Source organism: Staurois parvus, unplaced genomic scaffold, assembly GCF_062004578.1.
Source record: "Staurois parvus isolate SC_StPar_1 unplaced genomic scaffold, SC_StPar_1.0 ptg000354l, whole genome shotgun sequence".
NCBI classification, from domain to species: domain Eukaryota; kingdom Metazoa; phylum Chordata; class Amphibia; order Anura; family Ranidae; genus Staurois; species Staurois parvus.
Genome location: NW_028318150.1, coordinates 1,641,370 through 1,661,454, shown reverse-complemented (window position 1 = coordinate 1,661,454; position 20,085 = coordinate 1,641,370).

Sequence of the window (20,085 nt, the reverse complement as noted above, 5' to 3'; positions counted from 1 at the left end):
GTCCCTGAGTAACAATTCTGTGTCTGTCGCTGAGTAACAATTCTGTGTCCCTCAGTAACAATTCTGTGTCCCTCAGTAACAATTCTGTGTCCCTGAGTAACAATTCGGTGTCTGTCCCTGAGTAACAATTCTGTGTCTGTCCCTGAGTAACAATTCTGTGTCTGTCCCTGAGTAACAATTCTGTGTCCCTCAGTAACAATTCTGTGTCCCTCAGTAACAATTCTGAGTCCCTGAGTAACAATTCTATGTCCCTCAGTAACAATTCTGTGTCCCTGAGTAACAATTCTGTGTCCCTGAGTAACAATTCTGTGTCCCTCAGTAACAATTCTGTGTCCCTCAGTAACAATTCTGTGTCTGTCCCTGAGTAACAATTCTGTGTCTGTCGCTGAGTAACAATTCTGTGTCCCTCAGTAACAATTCTGTGTCTGTCCCTGAGTAACAATTCTGTGTCCCTGAGTAACAATTCTGTGTCCCTCAGTAACAATTCTGTGTCCCTCAGTAACAATTCTGTGTCCCTGAGTAACAATTCTGTGTCCCTCAGTAAAAATTCTGTGTCCCTCAGTAATAATTCTGTGTCTGTCCCTGAGTAACAATTCTGTGTCTGTCGCTGAGTAACAATTCTGTGTCCCTCAGTAACAATTCTGTGTCCCTCAGTAACAATTCTGTGTCTGTCCCTGAGTAACAATTCGGTGTCTGTCCCTGAGTAATAATTCTGTGTCTGTCCCTGAGTAAAAATTCTGTGTCTGTCCCTGAGTAACAATTCTGTGTCCCTCAGTAACAATTCTGTGTCCCTCAGTAACAATTCTGTGTCCCTGAGTAACAATTCTGTTTCCCTGAGTAACAATTCTGTGTCCCTCAGTAACAATTCTGTGTCCCTGAGTAACAATTCTGTGTCCCTGAGTAACAATTCTGTGTCCCTCAGTAACAATTCTGTGTCCCTCAGTAACAATTCTGTGTCCCTCAGTAACAATTCTGTGTCTGTCGCTGAGTAATAATTCTGTGTCCCTCAGTAACAATTCTGTGTCTGTCCCTGAGTAACAATTCTGTGTCTGTCCCTGAGTAACAATTCTGTGTCCCTCAGTAACAATTCTGTGTCCCTCAGTAACAATTCTGTGTCCCTGAGTAACAATTCTGTGTCCCTCAGTAACAATTCTGTGTCCCTGAGTAACAATTCTGTGTCCCTCAGTAACAATTCTGTCTGTCCCTGAGTAACAATTCTTTGTCCCTAAGTAACGTTTCTGTGGCCCTAAGTAACGTTTCTGTGGCCCTAAGTAACGTTTCTGTGGCCCTCAGTAACAAATCTGTGTCCCTCAGTAACAATTCTGTGTCCCTCAGTAACAATTCTGTGTCTGTCCCTAAGTAACAATTCTGTGGCACTAAGTAACGTTTCTGTGGCCCTAAGTAACGATTCTGTGGCCCTAAGTAACGTTTCTGTAGCCCTAAGTAACGTTTCTGTGGCCCTAAGTAACGTTTCTGTGGCCCTAAGTAACGGTTCTGTGTCCCTCAGTAACAATTCTGTATCCCTCAGTAACAATTCTGTGTCTGTCCCTCAGTAACAATTCTGTGTCCCTCAGTAACAATTCTGTGTCTGTCACTGAGTAACAATTCTGTGTCCCTAAGTAACGTTTCTGTGGCCCTAAGTAACATTTCTGTAGCCCTCAGTAACAAATCTGTGGCCCTCAGTAACAATTCTGTGTCTGTCCCTAAGTAACAATTCTGTGGCCCTAAGTAACGTTTCTGTGGCCCTAAGTAACGATTCTGTGTCCCTCAGTAACAATTCCGTGTCTTTCCCTAAGTAACAATTCTGTGTCTGTCCCTGAGTAACAATTCTGTGTCCCTAAGTAATGTTTCTGTGGCCCTAAGTAACAGTTCTGTGGCCCTCAGTAACAATTCTGTGTCCCTCAGTAACAATTCTGTGTCTGTCCCTAAGTAACAATTCTGTGGCCCTAAGTAACGTTTCTGTGGCCCTAAGTAACAGTTCTGTGGCCCTCAGTAACAATTCTGTGTCTGTCCCTGAGTAACAATTCTGTGTCTGTCGCTGAGTAACAATTCTGTGTCCCTCAGTAACAATTCTGTGTCTGTCCCTGAGTAACAATTCTGTGTCCCTGAGTAACAATTCTGTGTCCCTCAGTAACAATTCTGTGTCCCTCAGTAACAATTCTGTGTCCCTGAGTAAGAATTCTGTGTCCCTCAGTAACAATTCTGTGTCCCTCAGTAACAATTCTGTGTCTGTCCCTGAGTAACAATTCTGTGTCTGTCGCTGAGTAACAATTCTGTGTCCCTCAGTAACAATTCTGTGTCCCTCAGTAACAATTCTGTGTCTGTCCCTGAGTAACAATTCGGTGTCTGTCCCTGAGTAATAATTCTGTGACTGTCCCTGAGTAAAAATTCTGTGTCCCTCAGTAACAATTCTGTGTCCCTCAGTAACAATTCTGTGTCTGTCCCTGAGTAACAATTCGGTGTCTGTCCCTGAGTAATAATTCTGTGTCTGTCCCTGAGTAACAATTCTGTGTCCCTCAGTAACAATTCTGTGTCCCTCAGTAACAATTCTGTGTCCCTGAGTCACAATTCTGTGTCCCTGAGTCACAATTCTGTGTCCCTCAGTAACAATTCTGTGTCCCTCAGTAACAATTCTGTGTCCCTCAGTAACAATTCTGTGTCCCTCAGTAACAATTCTGTGTCTGTCCCTCAGTAACAATTCTGTGTCTGTCGCTGAGTAATAATTCTGTGTCCCTCAGTAACAATTCTGTGTCCCTCAGTAACAATTCTGTGTCTGTCCCTGAGTAACAATTCTGTGTCTGTCCCTGAGTAACAATTCTGTGTCCCTCAGTAACAATTCTGTGTCCCTGAGTAACAATTCTGTGTCCCTCAGTAACAATTCTGTCTGTCCCTGAGTAACAATTCTGTGTCCCTAAGTAACGTTTCTGTGGCCCTAAGTAACGGTTCTGTGGCCCTCAGTAACAAATCTGTGTCCCTCAGTAACAATTCTGTGTCCCTCAGTAACAATTCTGTGTCTGTCCCTAAGTAACAATTCTGTGGCACTAAGTAACGTTTCTGTGGCCCTAAGTAAAGTTTCTGTGGCCCTAAGTAACGATTCTGTGGCCCTAAGTAACGTTTCTGTAGCCCTAAGTAACGTTTCTGTGGCCCTAAGTAACGTTTCTGTGGCCCTAAGTAACGTTTCTGTGGCCCTCAGTAACAATTCTGCATCCCTCAGTAACAATTCTGTGTCTGTCCCTCAGTAACAATTCTGTGTCCCTCAGTAACAATTCTGTGTCTGTCACTGAGTAACAATTCTGTGTCCCTAAGTAACGGTTCTGTGGCCCTCAGTAACAAATCTGTGTCCCTCAGTAACAATTCTGTGTCTGTCCCTAAGTAACAATTCTGTGGCCCTAAGTAACATTTCTGTGGCCCTAAGTAACGTTTCTGTGGCCCTAAGTAACGATTCTGTGTCCCTCAGTAACAATTCTGTGTCCCTGAGTAACAATTCTGTGTCTGTCCCTGAGTAACAATTCTGTGTCCCTCAGTAACAATTCTGTGTCCCTCAGTAACAATTCTGTGTCCCTGAGTAACAATTCTGTGTCCCTCAGTAACAATTCTGTGTCCCTGAGTAACAATTCTGTGTCCCTCAGTAACAATTCTGTCTGTCCCTGAGTAACAATTCTGTGTCCCTAAGTAACGTTTCTGTGGCCCTAAGTAACGGTTCTGTGGCCCTCAGTAACAAATCTGTGTCCCTCAGTAACAATTCTGTGTCCCTCAGTAACAATTCTGTGTCTGTCCCTAAGTAACAATTCTGTGGCACTAAGTAACATTTCTGTGGCCCTAAGTAAAGTTTCTGTGGCCCTAAGTAACGATTCTGTGGCCCTAAGTAACGTTTCTGTAGCCCTAAGTAACGTTTCTGTGGCCCTAAGTAACGTTTCTGTGGCCCTAAGTAACGGTTCTGTGGCCCTAAGTAACGGTTCTGTGTCCCTCAGTAACAATTCTGTATCCCTCAGTAACAATTCTGTGTCTGTCACTGAGTAACAATTCTGTGTCCCTAAGTAATGGTTCTGTGGCCCTCAGTAACAAATCTGTGTCCCTCAGTAACAATTCTGTGTCTGTCCCTAAGTAACAATTCTGTGGCCCTAAGTAACGTTTCTGTGGCCCTAAGTAACGTTTCTGTGGCCCTAAGTAACGATTCTGTGTCCCTCAGTAACAATTCCGTGTCTTTCCCTAAGTAACAATTCTGTGTCTGTCCCTGAGTAACAATTCTGTGTCCCTAAGTAACGTTTCTGTGGCCCTCAGTAACAGTTCTGTGGCCCTCAGTAACAATTCGGTGTCTGTCCCTGAGTAACAATTCGGTGTCTGTCCCTGAGTAATAATTCTGTGTCTGTCCCTGAGTAAAAATTCTGTGTCTGTCCCTGAGTAACAATTCTGTGTCCCTCAGTAACAATTCTGTGTCCCTCAGTAACAATTCTGTGTCCCTGAGTAACAATTCTGTTTCCCTGAGTAACAATTCTGTGTCCCTCAGTAACAATTCTGTGTCTCTGAGTAACAATTCTGTGTCCCTCAGTAACAATTCTGTGTCCCTCAGTAACAATTCTGTGTCTGTCCCTCAGTAACAATTCTGTGTCTGTCGCTGAGTAATAATTCTGTGTCCCTCAGTAACAATTCTGTGTCTGTCCCTGAGTAACAATTCTGTGTCTGTCCCTGAGTAACAATTCTGTGTCCCTCAGTAACAATTCTGTGTCCCTCAGTAACAATTCTGTGTCCCTGAGTAACAATTCTGTGTCCCTCAGTAACAATTCTGTGTCCCTGAGTAACAATTCTGTGTCCCTCAGTAACAATTCTGTCTGTCCCTGAGTAACAATTCTTTGTCCCTAAGTAACGTTTCTGTGGCCCTAAGTAACGTTTCTGTGGCCCTAAGTAACGGTTCTGTGGCCCTCAGTAACAAATCTGTGTCCCTCAGTAACAATTCTGTGTCCCTCAGTAACAATTCTGTGTCTGTCCCTAAGTAACAATTCTGTGGCACTAAGTAACGTTTCTGTGGCCCTAAGTAACGATTCTGTGGCCCTAAGTAACGTTTCTGTAGCCCTAAGTAACGTTTCTGTGGCCCTAAGTAACGTTTCTGTGGCCCTAAGTAACGTTTCTGTGGCCCTAAGTAACGGTTCTGTGTCCCTCAGTAACAATTCTGTATCCCTCAGTAACAATTCTGTGTCTGTCCCTCAGTAACAATTCTGTGTCCCTCAGTAACAATTCTGTGTCTGTCACTGAGTAACAATTCTGTGTCCCTAAGTAACGTTTCTGTGGCCCTAAGTAACATTTCTGTAGCCCTCAGTAACAAATCTGTGGCCCTCAGTAACAATTCTGTGTCTGTCCTTAAGTAACAATTCTGTGGCCCTAAGTAACGTTTCTGTGGCCCTAAGTAACGATTCTGTGTCCCTCAGTAACAATTCCGTGTCTTTCCCTAAGTAACAATTCTGTGTCTGTCCCTGAGTAACAATTCTGTGTCCCTAAGTAATGTTTCTGTGGCCCTAAGTAACAGTTCTGTGGCCCTCAGTAACAATTCTGTGTCCCTCAGTAACAATTCTGTGTCTGTCCCTAAGTAACAATTCTGTGGCCCTAAGTAACGTTTCTGTGGCCCTAAGTAACAGTTCTGTGGCCCTCAGTAACAATTCTGTGTCTGTCCCTGAGTAACAATTCTGTGTCTGTCGCTGAGTAACAATTCTGTGTCCCTCAGTAACAATTCTGTGTCTGTCCCTGAGTAACAATTCTGTGTCCCTGAGTAACAATTCTGTGTCCCTGAGTAACAATTCTGTGTCCCTCAGTAACAATTCTGTGTCCCTGAGTAAGAATTCTGTGTCCCTCAGTAACAATTCTGTTTCCCTCAGTAACAATTCTGTGTCTGTCCCTGAGTAACAATTCTGTGTCTGTCGCTGAGTAACAATTCTGTGTCCCTCAGTAACAATTCTGTGTCCCTCAGTAACAATTCTGTGTCTGTCCCTGAGTAACAATTCGGTGTCTGTCCCTGAGTAATAATTCTGTGTCTGTCCCTGAGTAAAAATTCTGTGTCCCTCAGTAACAATTCTGTGTCCCTCAGTAACAATTCTGTGTCTGTCCCTGAGTAACAATTCGGTGTCTGTCCCTGAGTAACAATTCTGTGTCCCTCAGTAACAATTCTGTGTCCCTCAGTAACAATTCTGTGTCCCTGAGTCACAATTCTGTGTCCCTGAGTCACAATTCTGTGTCCCTCAGTAACAATTCTGTGTCCCTGAGTAACAATTCTGTGTCCCTCAGTAACAATTCTGTGTCCCTCAGTAACAATTCTGTGTCTGTCCCTCAGTAACAATTCTGTGTCTGTCGCTGAGTAATAATTCTGTGTCCCTCAGTAACAATTCTGTGTCCCTCAGTAACAATTCTGTGTCTGTCCCTGAGTAACAATTCTGTGTCTGTCCCTGAGTAACAATTCTGTGTCCCTCAGTAACAATTCTGTGTCCCTGAGTAACAATTCTGTGTCCCTCAGTAACAATTCTGTCTGTCCCTGAGTAACAATTCTGTGTCCCTAAGTAACGTTTCTGTGGCCCTAAGTAACGGTTCTGTGGCCCTCAGTAACAAATCTGTGTCCCTCAGTAACAATTCTGTGTCCCTCAGTAACAATTCTGTGTCTGTCCCTAAGTAACAATTCTGTGGCACTAAGTAACGTTTCTGTGGCCCTAAGTAAAGTTTCTGTGGCCCTAAGTAACGATTCTGTGGCCCTAAGTAACGTTTCTGTAGCCCTAAGTAACGTTTCTGTGGCCCTAAGTAACGTTTCTGTGGCCCTAAGTAACGGTTCTGTGTCCCTCAGTAACAATTCTGCATCCCTCAGTAACAATTCTGTGTCTGTCCCTCAGTAACAATTCTGTGTCCCTCAGTAACAATTCTGTGTCTGTCACTGAGTAACAATTCTGTGTCCCTAAGTAACGGTTCTGTGGCCCTCAGTAACAAATCTGTGTCCCTCAGTAACAATTCTGTGTCTGTCCCTAAGTAACAATTCTGTGGCCCTAAGTAACATTTCTGTGGCCCTAAGTAACGTTTCTGTGGCCCTAAGTAACGATTCTGTGTCCCTCAGTAACAATTCTGTGTCCCTGAGTAACAATTCTGTGTCTGTCCCTGAGTAACAATTCTGTGTCCCTCAGTAACAATTCTGTGTCCCTCAGTAACAATTCTGTGTCCCTGAGTAACAATTCTGTGTCCCTGAGTAACAATTCTGTGTCCCTCAGTAACAATTCTGTCTGTCCCTGAGTAACAATTCTGTGTCCCTAAGTAACGTTTCTGTGGCCCTAAGTAACGGTTCTGTGGCCCTCAGTAACAAATCTGTGTCCCTCAGTAACAATTCTGTGTCCCTCAGTAACAATTCTGTGTCTGTCCCTAAGTAACAATTCTGTGGCACTAAGTAACATTTCTGTGGCCCTAAGTAAAGTTTCTGTGGCCCTAAGTAACGATTCTGTGGCCCTAAGTAACGTTTCTGTAGCCCTAAGTAACGTTTCTGTGGCCCTAAGTAACGTTTCTGTGGCCCTAAGTAACGGTTCTGTGTCCCTCAGTAACAATTCTGTATCCCTCAGTAACAATTCTGTGTCTGTCACTGAGTAACAATTCTGTGTCCCTAAGTAATGGTTCTGTGGCCCTCAGTAACAAATCTGTGTCCCTCAGTAACAATTCTGTGTCTGTCCCTAAGTAACAATTCTGTGGCCCTAAGTAACGTTTCTGTGGCCCTAAGTAACGTTTCTGTGGCCCTAAGTAACGATTCTGTGTCCCTCAGTAACAATTCCGTGTCTTTCCCTAAGTAACAATTCTGTGTCTGTCCCTGAGTAACAATTCTGTGTCCCTAAGTAACGTTTCTGTGGCCCTCAGTAACAGTTCTGTGGCCCTCAGTAACAATTCTGTGTCCCTCAGTAACAATTCTGTGTCTGTCCCTAAGTAACAATTCTGTGGCCCTAAGTAACGTTTCTGTGGCCCTAAGTAACAGTTCTGTGGCCCTCAGTAACAATTCTGTGTCCCTCAGTAACAATTTTGTGTCTGTCCCTAAGTAACAATTCTGTGGCCCTAAGTAACGTTTCTGTGGCCCTAAGTAACAGTTCTGTGGCCCTCAGTAACAATTCTGTGTCCCTCAGTAACAATTCTGTGTCTGTCCCTAAGTAACAATTCTGTGTCTGTCCCTGAGTAACAATTCTGTGTCCCTAAGTAACGTTTCTATGGCCCTAAGTAACAGTTCTGTGGCCCTCAGTAACAATTCTGTGTCCCTCAGTAACAATTCTGTGTCTGTCCCTAAGTAACAATTCTGTGTCCCTAAGTAACGTTTCTGTGGCCCTAAGTAACAGTTCTGTGGCCCTCAGTAACAATTCTGTGTCCCTCAGTAACAATTATGTGTCTGTCCCTAAGTAACAATTCTGTGTCTGTCCCTGAGTAACAATTCTGTGTCCCTAAGTAACGTTTCTGTGGCCCTAAGTAACAGTTCTGTGGCCCTCAGTAACAATTCTGTGTCCCTCAGTAACAATTCTGTGTCTGTCCCTAAGTAACAATTCTGTGGCCCTAAGTAACAATTCTGTGGCCCTAAGTAACGTTTCTGTGGCCCTAAGTAACAATTCTGTGGCCCTAAGTAACAATTCTGTGTCTTTCCCTAAGTAACAATTCTGTGGCCCTAAGTAACGATTCTGTGTCCCTAAGTAACGTTTCTGTGTCCCTAAGTAATGTTTCTGTGTCCCTAAGTAAAGTTTCTGTGGCCCTAAGTAACGTTTCTATGTCCCTAAGTAACGTTTCTGTGGCCCTAAGTAACGTTTCTATGTCCCTAAGTAATGTTTCTGTGTCCCTAACTCTCTCCCTGAATACAGCCAGGTCTGCCTCTGTTGAATGACTGGAGGCAAATGGAGAATTCTAAAATGGCCGCTATTTATAGCTCGACCATTACACAGTGCTGGCTGGCTGGCTGCTGATTGGCTAATGCGATCACATGTCATGAATGAATGCATTATGGGTCAGCGCGCCTTGTCTGCGCGCCTTCCCAGACATCCCCGCTCCGTCGCCGCACATGTCGCCGCCATTTTAGGAAAAATTTCGATTCGCGCATCCGAAGTCTGCTTATTTTCGGATTCGGCGCGAATCGAAATTTTTCTAATATTCGAAGCGAATTCCACTTCGCCTACTTCGATTCGCTCATCTCTAGCGCCAACAGTTCTTCAGATCATTACAACATGAGGGCAAACAGTACAGTTACAATACAATTCAATACTAGAGGAATCAGGGCCTTGCTTGCTAGGGCTTACAATCTAAAAGGGGAGGGTCAAGTGATACAAAAGGTAATAACTGTGGGGGATGAGCTGATGGAAAAAATAAAAGTAAAGTTGTTAGGTGGAGGTAGGATAGCTTTCTCTGAAGAGAAAAGTTTTTAGGGATCGCCTAAGAGTGAACAGAATAGGAGATAGATTGGAACAGATTTGGGTAGGGAATTCCATAGGATGGGAGAGGCTCAGGAGAAGTCCTGGGGGTGAGCATGGGAGGAGGTGAGAAGAGAACTAGAGAGCAGGAGGTCCTGGGAGGAATGAAGAGAATCAAAAGCAGCCAAAAGGTTCAGAAGTAGGAGTACAGAATAGTGTCCATTGGTTTTAGCTGTTGGTAAATTGTTTGTGAGTTTTAGGAGAAAGGTTTCTATGGAGTGTTGAGGGCATAATCCATACTTAAGGAGATTGAGAAGGTTATTTTTAAAGAGGTGGTCACTCAGTTGGTTGTAGACCAGGCGTTCAAGGAGTTTGGAGGAAAAGGGGAGCAAGGAGATGAGGTGTAGGTTGTTAAGATTGGTGGGGTCTAAGGAAGGCTTTTTAATTATGGGGTGACTAGAGCATGTTTTAGAGAGTTGGAGAAGATGCCAGAGGAGAGGGAGAGATTGAAGATGTGAGTCAGAGAGTGTAAGATAGAGCCAGAGGTTGACCATAGTATTTGAGAGGGTATAGAGTCCAAGGGACAGGTGGTTAAGTGGGCGTTAGAAAAAAAAAGGAGCAACCTCATCTATAGTAGCAGGATTGAATAAAGAAGGTGATGAGTGCACCTATGGACATGAGTTGTTAAGGGGGGTATCTGTAGAGTGGAGATTTCATCACAAATTGTAATCAATCTTATTTTTAAAGTGATTGATGATCTCCTGGGCAGTGAATGAGTTTGTGGGTGGAGGTGGTGAGGGACGAAGTAGAGAGTTAAAGGTAGAAAATAGTTGATGGGGACTGGATGAGAAGGTGTCATGAGAGATAAAATAGATCTACTTGGCAGGGTTGAGGCAAGAATTGTATTTTTGGAGAGCAGTTTTATATTGGTTGAAATCTTTGTGAGATTTAGTCTTACATAATGGATGTTGAAGAGCGCGGCTGCGCTTTTTGAGACTTCTGGTATCGTCTGTTTGCCAGGGTTGTAGGGGTCAGGGCCTGGTTCTGTGTGTAGTAAGAGGGGTGAGATCGACCAGGGCGGAGGACAGGGATCTATTGTAGAGATGATGAGTGCAGTGAAAAGGGGAGAACAGAAGTGCGGGTGAGTGATATATACAGATTGTGGGGGTGAGAAGAGGGGTGAAGGATGTGACATAGAAGGTAACTTAGGTAACATTCCTTCAAAATTCACAAACTCTTTAATATGGAAGGAACAACCATTTGTTTATGACTGGAACACCCAGGAATCTCCCAGAAAGGGCGCAACTTACACGACAAACCATTTTTTTGCAATCTTACTTGGAAGAATAGCATTTAAAAAAAAAATGTGGCCTTGGCCAACTGAAGGTGTCTGCATGAAATGTGGATAGCACTGCTGGTAATTGCAGGGTAGTCACTGAATAGGACACACATATCACCCTACCTACTAAATGTTAATCTTTTCTAGTACTTTAAATAAAATAATTTAACTAAATTGTTATAACTATTATTATCTAATAGCTACTATTAAAAGGATATATAGCTACACAGTTCTGAGTTTGAGACACAGAGGGGAGATTTACTAAAACTGGAGCACTCAGAATCAAGTGCAGATGTGCTTGGTAGCCAATCGGCTTCTAACTTCAGTTTGTTCCATTAAGCTTTGACAATAAAACCTGGAAGCTGATTGGTTTCTATGCACAGCTACACCAGATTTTGCATGCTCCAGTTTAAGTAAATCAACCCAAATGTCATTTATTTGCAGATCAAAAAAAGACATGACCAATAATAGTTATATAAATTAATTGTAATGCTTAAATGAAGTACTAATTACCTAATCTTCACAAGAAATTATATTTATTTGCCTCCCCCTCAGGGTACAAAATTAATAACTCCAAATTTGAAGCTCTAACTCTTAACACCCTTCCCTTATACATGAAAGACCAAATCATTGAAATACTTAGGAGTGAACCTAACAACTACCTGTGAGGCACTCTACAGGGAAAACTTCTTTTCTCTTTACAATACTATTGATAAACTACTCTACCAGTGGAAGTCCCTTTCAATTTCCTCCATTGGATACCCTCTTCTTTCTTCTTTTTTCTTGTTCTTCTCTTCTCTCCTTTCTATTTCTGGTATCTACCTTTGTCCACCTTAAAGGCCTTCCTGATAATGTACATTTTTTGCCAGTATGCGGCCTCTATGTCTACGCGACTTATTGCTCCTGTGCTCTACTGCGATTGCCATGTGATGTTTTGATTGCTATGTTTCTTGCTGTACTCTTTGAGAGCTGAGTTGGATTAAGTGAACAGGAACCTGCTTTGTTTATCCTTGTCGGGGAAGCTTTGTAAAATCCATCTGGACTTGATTGTGAGATAATGTGGATTTCTATCTTTTCTCTTTTGTATACTCTTTTAATCGATAAAAAGCCAGTTTTCAAAAAGTACTAATAATGATTACATTTTAGTATTTTGTGAGTAGCGTGCTATGTGCATCCAATTCAATGATATAACTGAGAACTATCTCCCTCAAGGAAATAATTTACCGCATGCTGCCCGCTGGCCCGCCCGCCCACAATGTACTGCAGATGGGTGGCAGCTACAGGCAAAGCGGTGTACGGATACGTCGCTCTGGCTGTACTAACATAGGGGGGCGTTGCGCACGCATCGCTTCCCAAACACGAATGAAGATCCCAGTGAACAGGACCCAGTGATCATGTGATCGCTATAAGATCACATGATCACAATGTTAGCAAAGCTGTTATGAATCAATCACAACTTTCTGTTGTAAAAAAAAAAGTAATTTTTCAAATGTTTGTGGCAAAAAAATTAAATCTTCCATGGACTCAACATGCCTCTCAGCAAATTCATTGGGGTGTCTACTTTCCAAAAAGGGGTAATTTGGGGGGTCTTTGCACTGCCCTTGCATTTTAGCACCTGAAGAATTGTGAAAGGCAGTCAGAAAGTAAAAGCTGCATAAATTCCTGTATATACAGTATACCCTATTTTGTAGACGCTATAACGTTCACAAAAAACAACTAATATACATGTATTGGGATTTTGTTTACCAAAGACATGTAGCAGAATACATTTTGGCCTAAATTTATGACTAACTTTAAGTTTATTGGATATTTTTTGTAAAAAAAATACAAAACGGCGCACTCTCCTTGTGCATTACAGTGGTTACAAATGAATTTATTAAAAATGTGACAAATGGATACTTACAAAATGAATGAAAAAATGTGACATGAAGTCAAATGGGTCAATGTCACACAACTGGAGTCCTGTGATGATGGTGCCTGATGGGAAAATTTGACAAGTTTCGAGGCACTGTGCGCACATCGCTTCCCACCCACGAATGAAGTTCCCAGTGAACAGGACCTGGTGATCATGTGATCGCTATAAGATCACATGATCACAATGTTAGCAAAGCTGTTATGAATCAATCAATCACAAATTTCTGTAAAAAAAAAAAGAAGTAATTTTTCAAATGTTTGTAGCAAAAAAATAAATCTTCCATGGACTCAACATGCCTCTCAGAAAAGTAATTGGGGTGTCTACTTTCCAAAAAGGGGTAATTTGGGGGTCTTTGCACTGCCCTTGTATTTTAGCACCTCAAGGAATGTGATAGGCAGCCCATGCTAGCATCAAGACTCCCCCATCTTTAGAGGGCTGCACCTCACCAAGTGACAGAGTTTTATATGTATAGCATGAAGATAAGAGAGCTAATGTTTGTTTCATTTGGATATTTTTTGTAACCTAAAGTGGAAGATATCTTTTTTTTAACTTTCTGTCTTTTTTCATTCATATAAAAAAAAAAATAGAAAAATACCACCAAAAGAAAGCTCTATTTGTGTGAAAAAGGGGCATAAATTTAGTTTGGGTACAGCATTGCATGACTGCGCACTTACCAGTTGAAATAGCGCAGTACTGAATAGCAAAAAAATGGCCTGGTCAGATAGGTGGGTAAATCTTCCTGAGGGCAAGTGGTTAATAACCGAAGAGAGGATTATGTATATATTTGTATTTGCGAGGTAGTGGCTTAGTGTCCACCCTGAAATAGAATATGCTTTTACTGGCAATATTTCCAGCAAAGAAACTTTGCAACAGATTTGATTTGCTTATGTATACAGCAAGCAAGATGCCAAACATCCTAAACAAGAGATTTGTGGTTACATACACTTTCATTTCTTACCACTACTTTCTATACTTTATGAATATAATTTTGTATTTCAAACAATGCATACAGAACACAAATCAGATGAAGGTAAATATGTTTGTTGTTATACGTATTATTAATGCTGAGTTTTTTCTGCAGTTCTCTTTGAGGAGAGTTTTGTTCAGTAGCTGGAAGAATGGAGCTGATGTTGCAACTTATTTATAGAAGCTGAATGAAATAAAGTGTCTTACTTTCACATGCACTAGAAATATGACAAATGGACTCTTATTGTTAGCTCCTGGCAAAGCATTGGGGATAATGCATTAGGAGAGCTGACCAATAACATAGGACACAGAAAATGGGAAGCAGAACAGCAAAGAAAGGAGTGCTAGATTATAATGGCGTCATACACACCATTAAGTTCCAACGGTGTAGTAATATAATAATCTTAACTCCAAAAGAGTAGTAATTGAAACATATAGGGGAATATTTACTAAAACTGCATGGTGCAAAATCTGGTGCAACTCTGGTGAACAAGCTAAGGTTAGAAGCTGATTGGTTACCATTAGAGATGAGCGAATCGAACATGGCGAAGTGGAATTCGTTTCGAATATTGGGAAATATTCGATTCGCGCCGAATACGAAAATTAGCCAACTTCGGATGCACGAATCGAATTTTCCCAAAAATGGCGGCGACATGTGTGGCGATGGAGCGGGGATCTCTGGGAAGGCGCGCAGACAAGGCGCGCTGACCCACAATGCATTCATTCATGACATGTGATCGCATTAGCCAATCAGCAGCCAGCCAGCCAGCACTGTGTAATGGTGGAGCTATAAATTGTGGCCATCTTACAATTCTCCATTAGCCTGCGGTCATTCAAGAGAGACAGACCTGTCTGTATTAGGGACAGAGTTAGGGCCAGAGAGACTTTAGGGCCACAGAATCGTTACTTAGGGACACAGAATCGTTACTTAGGGACACAGAATCGTTACTCAGGGACACAGAATTGTTAATCAGGGACACAGAATTGTTACTCAGGGACAGACACAGAATTGTTACTGAGGGACACAGAATTGTTACTGAGGGACACAGAATTGTTACTCAGGGATACAGAATTGTTACTCAGGGACACAGAATTGTTACTCAGGGACAGACACAGAATTGTTACTGAGGGACACAGAATTGTTACTGAGGGACACAGAATTGTTACTCAGGGACACAGAATTGTTACTCAGGGACACAGAATTGTTACTCAGGGACAGACACAGAATTGTTACTGAGGGACACAGAATTGTTACTGAGGGACACAGAATTGTTACTCAGGGACACAGAATTGTTACTGAGGGACACAGAATTGTTACTCAGGGACAGACACAGAATTGTTACTGAGGGACACAGAATTATTACTGAGGGACACAGAATTGTTACTGAGGGACACAGAATTGTTACTCAGGGACACAGAATTGTTACTCAGGGACAGACACAGAATTGTTACTGAGGGACACAGAATTGTTACTGAGGGACACAGAATTGTTACTCAGGGACACAGAATTGTTACTCAGGGACAGACACAGAATTGTTACTGAGGGACACAGAATTGTTACTGAGGGACACAGAATTGTTGCTCAGGGACACAGAATTGTTACTCAGGGACACAGAATTGTTACTCAGGGACAGACACAGAATTGTTACTGAGGGACACAGAATTGTTACTCAGGGACACAGAATTGTTACTCAGGGACACAGAATTGTTACTCAGGGACAGACACAGAATTGTTACTGAGGGACACAGAATTGTTACTCAGGGACACAGAATTGTTACTCAGGGACACAGAATTGTTACTCAGGGACACAGAATTGTTACTCAGGGACAGACACAGAATTGTTACTGAGGGACACAGAATTGTTACTGAGGGACACAGAATTGTTACTCAGGGACACAGAATTGTTACTGAGGGACACAGAATTGTTACTCAGGGACACAGAATTGTTACTCAGGGACAGACACAGAATTGTTACTCAGGGACACATAATTGTTACTGAGGGACACAGAATTGTTACTCAGGGACAGACACAGAATTGTTACTCAGGGACACAGAATTGTTACTGAGGGACACAGAATTGTTACTCAGGGACACAGAATTGTTACTCAGGGACAGACACAGAATTGTTACTGAGGGACACAGAATTGTTACTGAGGGACACAGAATTGTTACTGAGGGACACAGAATTGTTACTCAGGGACACAGAATTGTTACTGAGGGACACAGAATTGTTACTCAGGGACAGACACAGAATTGTTACTCAGGGACACAGAATTGTTACTCAGGGACACAGAATTGTTACTGAGGGACACAGAATTGTTACTCAGGGACAGACACAGAATTGTTACTCAGGGACACAGAATTGTTACTCAGGGACACAGAATTGTTACTGAGGGACACAGAATTGTTACTGAGGGACACAGAATTGTTACTGAGGGACACAGAATTGTTACTCGGGGACACAGAATTGTTACTCAGGGACACAGAATCGTTGAATTAAAGAGTATGTCAGACAACACGCAGAGGAGTGGCAGAGGAGGCAATGTTTCAGGAGCGAGCAGACGTGGCAGCAGAGGAAGGGGTCGAGGCAGCACTAGTCGCAGCCAGAGGCCAGTGCTCCCGGTGTCATCCAGCGGTCGTGTCTCCACCGACAACCCTGCCGTCATCAATTGGTTGGCTCGGTCGTCTTCCTCTTCCCAGGTCACCTCTGACACCTACAGCCAACGGTCGGTGGGTACGTCAGACACAACCGTTAGTTGGCATGGCCCGGGAGCAAGCCCACTGAAATCACGTGTCCTCTACCTGCCCCTGTCCTTTGGTGTTCCCTCACCAAGCGAAGTATCGCATGCTGTGGGCTCAGCCCCACTGTACAGTGAGGAAGAGCTAACAGAGGGCGGTCAGGAACGGGGGGAGACATCCGCCTCTTCAGCAGCCAGGCGAAGAAGTAGTGGCGAGGAGAGTGGCTCGGTAGCCGGTCTAGAGACAGGTCTGTCTCCTGACCCACACGCAGCCGAGGGGGCTAGTAGTGAGGCGGAGACCCTAATTGATGATGATGAGGCTGATCGCACTTGGCAGCCTCGTCGTCATCTGCCAGGCCCGTAATCTGCCATGGGCCCCCGTACTGCCTCCTCATGCTGCTGCCAGGTCCGTAATCTGTCATGGGCCCCTGTACCGCCTCCTCATGCTGCTGCCAGGTCCAGAGTGTCTCATGGGTCCCTGTACGGCCTCCCATTGCTGCTGTCTCCATCGCCACACTCTGCCATGTGCCACTTTCAGGTCTCCTCACACTGCTGGTGGGTTCCATTTTGTCATAGGGTGCTGGCAGATTACGGGCCTCCCATTGCTGCTGCCAGGCCCGTAATCTGTCATGGGCGCCCGTACCGACTCCTCATGCTGCTGCCAGGCCCGTAATCTGTCATGGGCCCCTGTTCCGCCTCCTCATGCTGCTGCCAGGTCCAGAGTGTCTCATGGATCCCTGTACGGCCTCCCATTGCTGCTGTCTCCATCGCCACACTCTGCCATGTGCCACTTTCAGGTCTCCTCACACTGCTGGTGGGTTCCATTTTGTCATAGGGTGCTGGCAGATTACGGGCCTCCCATTGCTGCTGCCAGGCCCGTAATCTGCCATGGGCCCCCGTACCGACTCCTCATGCTGCTGCCAGGTCCAGAGTGTCTCATGGGTCCCTGTACGGCCTCCCATTGCTGCTGTCTCCATCGCCACACTCTGCCATGTGCCACTTTCAGGTCTCCTCACACTGCTGGTGGGTTCCATTTTGTCATAGGGTGCTGGCAGATTACAGGCCTCCCATTGCTGCTGCCAGGCCCGTAATCTGTCATGGGCCCCTGTACTGCCTCCTCATGCTGCTGCCAGGTCTAGAGTGTGTCATGGGTCCCTGTACGGCCTCCCATTGCTGCTGTCTCCATCGCCACACTCTGCCATGTGCCACTTTCAGGTCTCCTCACACTGCTGGTGAGTTCCATTTTGTCATAGGGTGCTGGCAGATTACGGGCCTCCCATTGCTGCTGCCAGGCCCGTAATCTGTCATGGGCCCCTGTACCGCCTCCTCATGCTGCTGCCAGGCCCGTAATCTGTCATGGGTCCCTGTACTGCCTCCCATTGCTGCTGTCTCCATCGCCACACTCTGCCATGTGCCACTTTCAGGTCTCCTCACACTGCTGGTGGGTTCCATTTTGTCATAGGGTGCTGGCAGATTACGGGCCTCCCATTGCTGCTGCCAGGCCCGTAATCTGTCATGGGCCCCTGTACCGCCTCCTCATGCTGCTGCCAGGCCCGTAATCTGTCATGGGTCCCTGTACGGCCTCCCATTGCTGCTGTCTCCATCGCCACACTCTGCCATGTGCCACTTTCAGGTCTCCTCACACTGCTGGTGGGTTTCATTTTGTCATAGGGTGCTGGCAGATTACGGGCCTCCCATTGCTGCTGCCAGGCCCGTAATCTGTCATGGGCCCCTGTACCGCCTCCTCATGCTGCTGCCAGGCCCGTAATCTGTCATGGGTCCCTGTACGGCCTCCCATTGCTGCTGTCTCCGTCGCCACACTCTGCCATGTGCCACTTTCAGGTCTCCTTACACTGCTGGTGGGTTCCATTTTGTCATAGGGTGCTGGCAGATTACGGGCCTCCCATTGCTGCTGCCAGGCCCGTAATCTGTCATGGGCCCCTGTACCGCCTCCTCATGCTGCTGCCAGGTCCAGAGTGTGTCATGGGTCCCTGTACGGCCTCCCATTGCTGCTGTCTCCATCGCCACACTCTGCCATGTGCCACTTTCAGGTCTCCTCACACTGCTGGTGAGTTCCATTTTGTCATAGGGTGCTGGCAGATTACGGGCCTCCCATTGCTGCTGCCAGGCCCGTAATCTGTCATGGGCCCCTGTACCGCCTCCTCATGCTGCTGCCAGGCCCGTAATCTGTCATGGGTCCCTGTACGGCCTCCCATTGCTGCTGTCTCCATCGCCACACTCTGCCATGTGCCACTTTCAGGTCTCCTCACACTGCTGGTGGGTTCCATTTTGTCATAGGGTGCTGTATGGCCTCCCATTGCTGCTGCCTCCACCGCCACACTGTGGCTCCACACTCTGGTTTTGGCCCCGTGACTGCCCAAATGAGTGAAGTGTGCGGTGATTCTAAGATCGACGGCACTCATCTGCATGTCATACTGACTGACAGTATTATTTCTCTTCCCCAGCAGACTCCAAGGGCATTTAAATTAAATGTACAGTGTTCTGCAGTAATATAAAGGCTCTCTGAAGCCTAGAAACACCCTTTTTATAAGTTAAATTCGCAGCGAATATATTCGACTCGAATCGAATTTATTCCGCGAATTCGCCGAATCAGCCGAATCGAATTTTTGAATACTTCGCTCATCTCTAGTTACCATGCACAGCTGCACCAGATTCTGAGTGTTCCAGTGTTAATAAATCTCCCCACAGTCTTTTAGTGTGCTTTTTATATTACTAACGCCTTGAAGATTGCAACACATGCATCTGCTTTTGGCATTCTATTTTTCTTTGTTCTAGTTGTTCTTTTTTTAATAAACCTCAAGGATAAGTTCTCAATGTAGTGTATTCACTGAATGCCGATTGTCAAGAATGATACCAAGAAGCGCTATAGGTTTTCTTGAAACAGAATGTATCTCCAAGTCTCACTTCTATCACAAATACCCTGTCTGCACATTCGGTCAAGACCAACCACCTAAAGGAATAATTGTATATCTGTACAGGGAATCTTACATTCGGCCAGAATGTTGCTGTGTTATATTATGTTCACTGGGTTTATGGTGTGGTCTTCATTTATCTTCTGAAGAAAGTTCATATTTAGGTTGATGTAGATGACCAGGCTATTGTATGATTTTGGGAAGCAAAGGAGTTAAACGATTAGCTAAGAGTTTCCTAAAAATTTTATAATCGTGTTTAATAATGCTACGGGCCTGTAGTTAGCTGGGGTCGTTAGGTTTTTGCCTGGTTTGGAAATGACTGTGATATCAGAATGTTGAAATTGCAAATGAGGTTCTTCTCCGCTCAGCAGAGAGGAGTAAAGTTCCAGTAGGGCTTGGCCTATATCTGTGATAAATTGCTTGTAGTGTGTATAGGAAAACCCGTCTGGGCCCGGCGCTTTGTAAAATGGTTGTTCCTTAATAACTGTACACAGCTCCTACATAGTAATGGGTGCGTTCAAGATTAATCTGTCTTCCCTTTTAAGTTTAGGGAGGTGAAGTGCTGAGAAAAAAGCGTCAAAAGAATCTCTATGGAACGTAGGGTGCATGTCTAGCGATAAACAGTTATAAAGCTTACTATAGAAGTCTCCAAACACTTGGGCTATCTTTGGGGGCAAAATATAGGGGTGCCATCTGTTTCAAACAAAAATTGCGGATGGCCAAGCTATTGTGTACCTTGTTCTAGCATGCATATGACCTTTTGCTCAATGCTGCTTTTTCTGGGTGATCTGAAATGCTTTCCAATGC